This window comes from Papaver somniferum, chromosome 5 (assembly GCF_003573695.1).
Source record: "Papaver somniferum cultivar HN1 chromosome 5, ASM357369v1, whole genome shotgun sequence".
Taxonomy (NCBI): domain Eukaryota; kingdom Viridiplantae; phylum Streptophyta; class Magnoliopsida; order Ranunculales; family Papaveraceae; genus Papaver; species Papaver somniferum.
Window position 1 is genome coordinate 161,356,574 of NC_039362.1, and position 7,718 is coordinate 161,364,291.

The 7,718-nt window shown below is 34.4% G+C and overlaps 1 long non-coding RNA gene across 1 annotated transcript; it reads left to right on the forward strand.

Annotated features, from left to right (window-relative positions):
• Positions 1–310: 310 nt before the first annotated feature.
• Positions 311–3,155, forward strand: LOC113283429. Its single transcript, XR_003327456.1, has 2 exons — positions 311–736; positions 1,902–3,155. It is a non-coding gene; the product is annotated as an uncharacterized LOC113283429 (long non-coding RNA).
• Positions 3,156–7,718: the final 4,563 nt, after the last annotated feature.

The window sequence follows — 7,718 nt, forward strand, 5'->3', positions numbered from 1 at the left end:
ACTTGAACAAAAAAGACTCTGCTAAAAAAAGCTTAATTTTTCAACATTTTTTTTTTGTGGGATAACTATCGGATTTTAACGGATAAAAATCCGATATCCGATAGCTTAACGGTAAACCTTATCGGATTGGATTTTTGATATCCGCCGGATGTTATCGGATATCGGATATCCGATAACTCTTAACCTTAACCTTATCGGATTAGCCAATATCCGACGGATATTTATCCATTGACAGCCCTATGGGTAGACAATAGTTTTATCAGAGTTTACGCTTAATTAATTTATTATACTCTGATTACATCAAATAGTTAACTGGACGTTAAGTAACACCGTGGACAATAATCCAGTGAAAACCTAACCCAAATCAATACATCAAGTGTTTTTCCATCAATGAGATTTCATCTCATTCTCCCATTCACCTGAAACGATAGAAAAAAAGAAATAAAAGAAGCTCCTGGTGCTGATTCAGATCGAGAAATAGGCAGAGATTGAGAGATTAAAGAGAGAGATTAAGAGTGAATCTGAAATTCTGATGATCTCGATGGTGTTCGATTAAAGAGTTAATGGTCTTGTGGATGATGTTTCGATCGATGTTTGGTGATTTAGGGTTTAAAAAGAAATTGCAGATGAATCTGAAGAGGGAATCGGAGCTGAAATTGATATGGGTTTGTCGAGATAAGGGTTAGACTTATCAATTCCACAGTAATCTTCCTGTTTCCCATTCTCAGCTCCGGAGGTAAGGATTACTTTCCTTTGAATTCTTAGATATGGTTTTCTATAATTTGTTGTTCATCATATTATTTTGATATTTGATTTTGTATTTCTAAAGTATAAACATCAATTTAGCTTTTGATTTTTGATTTTCTAGATTCACGAAACCTCAAACCTGTGGATAAAATTGATAGCATGTAAGGCAAAGGGGTTTGTACCTGAAACCCTGGAGCTCTATTTGAAATTATAGGGGGTCAGCTGGGATTACATCCCCACGACTTAAATGTTGAAATGCTCCGTAAAATTGGATGGAGGCCAATCGAAAACCCTCATCACCTAGGCTCAAATTCTAAAAGCTAAGGCATCTTTAAATCATATGTTTAAAGGTCACAGTCCTAAATTTGGTCCAGCATTTGTAGAGGTTAGAACAAATTTATGGTTAGTAAGCACATACCAGAAACGGTGTTAGAATTTGTGTTAATGTATGGGTTAGTGACCATGCAAAATTAGATGCTCCAGGTGGGAATCTGTCTACTGCACCAGTTTTTGTTAATCAGGACATTGCACATTCTAATCAGTGGTTTGATCCTGTGACCATTTAGTGAATAAATAAGACCTGCACATTCTAGGGATGGATGTTTATTTGTTAAGTTATTTAATCATGCCTTATGCAATAACTCTCAGAGAAAGAGTGAACCTCGTTGGAAAGTAATTTAGGATCTTAAGGCGATTCCTAAATCCTGTTATCTATATGGAAAATCCTCACAATGTGATATTATGCGTTATTAGGATTCTCATTGTGTCAGGTGTAGTCTTTGTTATAAAGATTACTTCCTTACATTTGTTTATAACTTCTCCATTTGCTAAGCTCTTTGGAGAAGCTTGAATATGCATAGCAGCAGCATTGCTGGATTCCAGGTTACTTCTCTTAATGACTGGATTCTAGACATGTTAATAATGATAGATTATAAAGTTAGCATAACTTTATGGATGCTCTGTAAATTCAGAGCAAACTGCTGTTTAAGCATATCATCCCTAATCAATTCTGTTGGAGCTTAGTTTCAGTAGTATAACTATAATATCCTCTAAATTATCTTAGTTTGCAGATAAAGGAAATAAATACCTCAAAAAAAAAGAAAGTGAAACACCTCATTGGCTTTGTTTTCGTATGACACCTTAAGTTATTGCAGGGAAAAATATATGTGGTTTTTAAGCTTTGACTCTCCGTTAATCTGAAATGTTCGGAATTGAACTTTCTCCGATAATGGGGCAATGCCTTGGGAGAGACTATCAAAGATAATGGGGCGTGGAGGCTTGGGGTTTTCTTGATTTGGATTCTGTGTATGGCAATGACGGCTTGATTTTCAGTTAATAACTTGGGGCAGTATTCGGTCCAGCATAAGCCGGATTTGAAATTTTTGTAACACGTCTCATGAAATGCTTTCTACTAAGGACGGGCGAGGAGAAGCGGAGCCACACCAAATTAAAAATCATAAACTATGGACGAGGCGAAGCCGAGCCATACCAAATCAAAAATAAAAGACATGTTTTCGTCCAGCATCAAAGTCACGCAAGACCAAAATAAAAAATGCATCAAAACGGGGTGGGGCGAAGCAGCGACACCAAATAAAAAATGCATCGAGACAGGCAAATGCTACGGGACAAGGCGAATAAGAATATCAAAAATCATAAATTCATCGCAATGAGGGGGCAAAGCCCCGCGACACCGAATAAAAAAAGATGATAGCGGATGGTTTACGGACCTGCCTGATGCGGGCACAAAATATAGCAACTTGTAATGGTTCCTAACCAATTTGCACGACCAATATTTAGTCTTTAGAGCAAATCTTATGGGTAGTGTCACCCTTTCAAATGAAAGAGGGCACTACCAATTTGAGCAGATTTGAGGCTCATATGGGTAGTTTTTACCCCACTTTTTCTCCAAACACGTTCATGCACTCGTTCAACTGAATGAGTGGTTGGTAGTGAAACGTCAAAAAAATTTAGAACTTTTTTTAGTTTTTTTTTCTTTTTTGACTTGGGACTATTCTCGTTTTAGGAGTTTTTTTAGTTTTATCTTTTTTTGACGGGGAAAGTCCCTCGTTTTAGGAGATTAGTTTTTTTTTTCTTTTTTTTGACGGGGAAGGTCCCCCGTTTTTGGAGTTTTTTTAGTTTTTGTTTCTTTAACGGGAGAAAGTCTCCCGTTTAATGTTCTCTTTCATTTTTATCCATAGTGGCTTCACTGGTTCATATGAAATATGCTCTTAAGGCATATACTCAGAATTATAAGTCATTTTACCATTAACTTTTCTTTAATGAAGCACAACGATGTTTGGTTGTTGCAGCATATGTTTTTAGTTCGGGATTCATACCGATCCATGTCTTTAGTGTTGATCAACGTTGTTAACCGGTAAGTATCGACAATGTAGTTGACGTATTGTGAATTAGTATTTATTGCATTAACTTCAGATTTTCTGCTTAGTAGGAGTTCTATCTCTGCAAACTTCTGTAATAATAAGAATTTATGGCCCAGACGGAAAACGATCCCAAGTAATGTCTGGTTACAAAAGGACTGAGAATTAGCAGTCCATCAAAGGCAGTCTTGTATATATGTTTGGAAAATTTCTTGTTTGGTCCTAAGCCCATAAGGTTATTTATAATAGGGTCCAACCAGAATTTTCTTTTATCTGAAGATCCACAATTAATTAAAACATGAAAATGATCACAATACCCTGACTACCAAACGTGTGTGTCTACATGCTCATTATATCGGGTACATATCTGCTACACAGTTTATGAAATTTGAGTACATATCCGCTACACTGCTTACATAATTTGAGTACATATCTGCTACACTGCTTACATGTTAAAAAAAAAAACAGGATCTCTCTAGTGATCCACTCCCATTGGACCACTTCCTCCAAAAAGCGCCAACACTCTTAACATCAGACATATTGAACCTGTAAATGTGACCAAAATGTAACAATTAAAACACAACAACAATCCATATATGAATAACAGAACAAAAATGAATAGTACAAGTAATATGATAACATCAAGATTAATACTACCTAACGATTCAGTTTTATTTCGGTATTCCATATATGTGTTGACAAAATCATAAGAATTAACTGACTAAAATCTATGTATAAAACAGATTCAAAGAGCAACTTTTTCAGTATTCAATATATGTATTGTTAATTCACTGTCTAAAACAACTCCATGAAGAAAAATAACTAAATCGAGAGTCTTATTTCAGTATCGCATATATGTACTTATGGATGAAACAACAACAAGTGATAAAACTAAGAATAAAACATAATAAAAAAGCATTTTGTATCAGTATGCCACATATGTACTGCTGATTCATGAACTAAAAAACAACTGCATGGAATGAATCTATAAAAAAACATAATCGAAAGAGTATTATTTCAGTATGGAAGATATGTACTTATGGATCAAACAACAACAAGTGATAAAACTAAGAATAAAACAGAATCAAAAGTAGTTTGTATTAGTATGCGACATATGTACTGCTAGATAATACCCCTGAAACAATAAACAAGCATGATTTTCTTAGAAAATAAAGAACGAAAATAACAAGAAAATCAAATTGAGAGTTCAAATAAGCTAAAAACATCATAATCTAATCAAAAAATCGAATAATTACGATTAAGATTCATACAAACAGTACGTCATATACGTACTGATGGTTAATACACAAGCAAAACATATAGATGCATAGTAAACACAGAAAATCAGTACGTCATATACGTACTGATGGTTAATACACAAAACCAAACAGAAACAAAACCAAAAGCCAACAAAATGAAACTAAAATATCAGATCTCCAAATGAAACGAACGTAAAACATGATTTTATAACTAGATCTGGACTATTTTCATCAAAAACCACCAGTACATCATATACGTACTGATGATTAATACACAAAAGCAAACTAAAAACAAACCAAAGACCAACAAAATGAAACTAAAAAATAAGATCTACTAATGAAATGAACCTAAAACATGATTATGTATCTAGATCTGAAGTATTTTTATAAAAATTGAAGTAAAAAAATTAACGAATCAAGAATAAAGATCGTAAACACACAAAAAACCGAGTTCAATTCCTATTTCCGTAACCCAAAAATCTTAAGTCTTCATTTCTCTCCAAGGAATCAAGAGATGGAAACTCAAGAGATATGTGTACTGCTGAATCATACAAATTAAGTGATGAATCCATGAGTAAAACAAAATCAAAGCCGATCTAAAACCTAATAAATTAATAAAAAACTGTAAATCATCAAAATCAGTTGGGAATACATCTATAACGATTACCAAAAAGTGATGAAAATATAACTAATAACAAAATTGATTCAGCAGTTTTCAGTACGACATATATGTACTGCTGAATCATACAAATTAAGTGATGAGTCCATGAGTAAAACAAAACCAAAGCCGATCTAAAACACTAATAAATTAATAAAAAAACTGTAAATCATCAAAATCAGTTGGGGAATACATATATAACGATCACCAAAAAGGAAAAAAAATATAAAACATCATGAAAATCGATTTGATCCTCATGATTCGGTCGAAAAAACAAATAAAAAAAATAAAAAAACTAACAAAGAATCAAATAAGATGATTAGAAAACATACCTGGAACAAACAATCTTCAAAAACCATGTCGAGATTTCGAAGCTGCATCGAGAGGAAAGAGAGAAAAAAATGGATCTGAAAAAATGAGCTCGAGTAGAAATATGAAACTGATTATAAACCTCATAGAGAAGGGGTATTTCGGTGATTTTAAAAATGCACAGAAAAGGTCCCGCACGTGTATGGACCAGGGACTAAAAATTTGGGTCCAATTTTATAGTTTTCTTTTTATTATGGACCTTCAGTTACTGGGCTTTAGTGGGTGGACCTGCCACTAACTAAGAACACCATAATAGTACCTATAGGTAATCAAGAAATAAAAGTGATAATCAAGTCATACTGCTGCATAGTGAACAGCAAACAGACCCCTCAAGCAAGAACCGTAAAAGATAAGTGGCTATCTTAAATCTTGCAAGTATGTACTTAATGTTGCTTACTATAAAGAGTGGAGTATATACAAAACGACCGGGTTCCATATTATTTTTATTTGTAAATGGCCAAGCAAGATGAATGGTTTCCTGGTGAATAAATCTAGCCAGTATCGACGCCAGCAATTTTAAAAGGAGCAGAAATACAGACCACATTAATCTTATACAAATTTTGCTAGGTGGTGATGGTCTTCGTCGGTTAATCCTGCAAACAGAAAGCTAAAACGTAATACAGTTAGCCGTTAACAAAACCCAACAAAAAGAATTAAAAAAATTCGGATCTCACCAATTACAACTTGTGAGTGTAAGTGAACCCTGCACAAATAGTTACTGGATAAACTACTACTATTATTTGACTGTATACCGTTTTGTAATTGTGCTCATCAACACTTACATAACTCAGCCAAAAAAGTAGCAAAGAAATATTCAGATTGTTAAACCCTCCATGAGTAATGTGATAACATCGAACTGAATACTTCTTAAAGATCAGACCCCACTTTGGATTGCTGCAGCCAGCCATAATGTGATGGAAGTCATTGCTATCATAGTTGCTCCTTTTATAATCCATATCAGACTTATCAGTAGTTAACCATGTTTAATCAGACACCTGCAAATTCGAACTTCTCATAGCTATTGCCTCGACATTACCTAGCAAAAAGAAACATAGATGTCTTAAACTCTCAGTTCATATTACGGATTTATGCAAACAGTAAACTAACCAAGATAATGTGAAGAAATTTGAAGAAAAAAAAAGAAGTGAAAAACTACAACTAATATTCAAATGCAAGTACTACACTAACTTTTTCCATAGATAACTCGCGAAGACTTGAAACAGGGAATCACTGAAGCGCGAAAGGGGAAGAGTATGTCTTGTACGCCAAATTGATTGACCTCACGAAACAGGCATATTATTCTCCGAGTAATTAAAACAATAATAGCATTGATTTAAGATATAGCTGGACATGTATACAAGTTATACTACATACCTGATCTGCCGTAAGTTCATATTCATACAGCTAAATTTTGAAATACCCTGAATTCATCACCAAAGAATAGCTACGACTTGTAAAAATCACGGGATATCAAAATACATGGCTTCACATTATGCAAGTAAGAACATTCCAAACAAAGGAATCTCTGGCCCATCTCAGCTTTCTCCCTTGTTCACTTGCAAAACATATGAATTTTGATTTTCTAGGTTTCCTATTTTGATTTAGGAATTAGGTTTCAGAAGACGCAACCATGAAAAACGTACAGGGTTGGAGCAAGTGAGCGACTAGTCGGTTGGGCAAAGTCATAATCTCCACCATCCAAAATTACGGACGCACATACATACACACCACCTTTCCTTACAACATTGATTGATTCGTATAGTCGTGGTTATCTCTTCAATTTTCTTGATACAATTATTATTTGCCTGTGACAAGATGATGAACAACCGTTAACCATTTTTTTTAGTAAAATTTATCGCTGGAAGCATAGGTTTATACAGGTGTATAATGTTATAGCAAAACATGCATGCATGCACTGTAATGGATTAGAATGGTTTGGGCCTTTGGGGTGTTGCATTATTCATTTAAAAGAAAAAGGAAAATATTATGTTTATATATTTGGATTGAGTGACAAAATGGATCAGCATTTGGCACATATGGAATAATTCATGGCCATAACCCATAACAATATCTACACAGCTTAGTATACGTGAGACTTGAAAATGACAAAGTTGACAGGGAGAAAAGGGAAAAGCCACCCATGGGTTGCATCATTATTTGACCATGTAACATGTTGCTGTAACAAAGGAAAAATAAGTGAGCTATCACATTATTTCGGGCTGCAAGTCCACACGGAATCAGCACTAGGCTCAGGCCAAGCAAGCAAGGCATACCAAAAGTAATATGAATACGGCCGTGCATCCAATC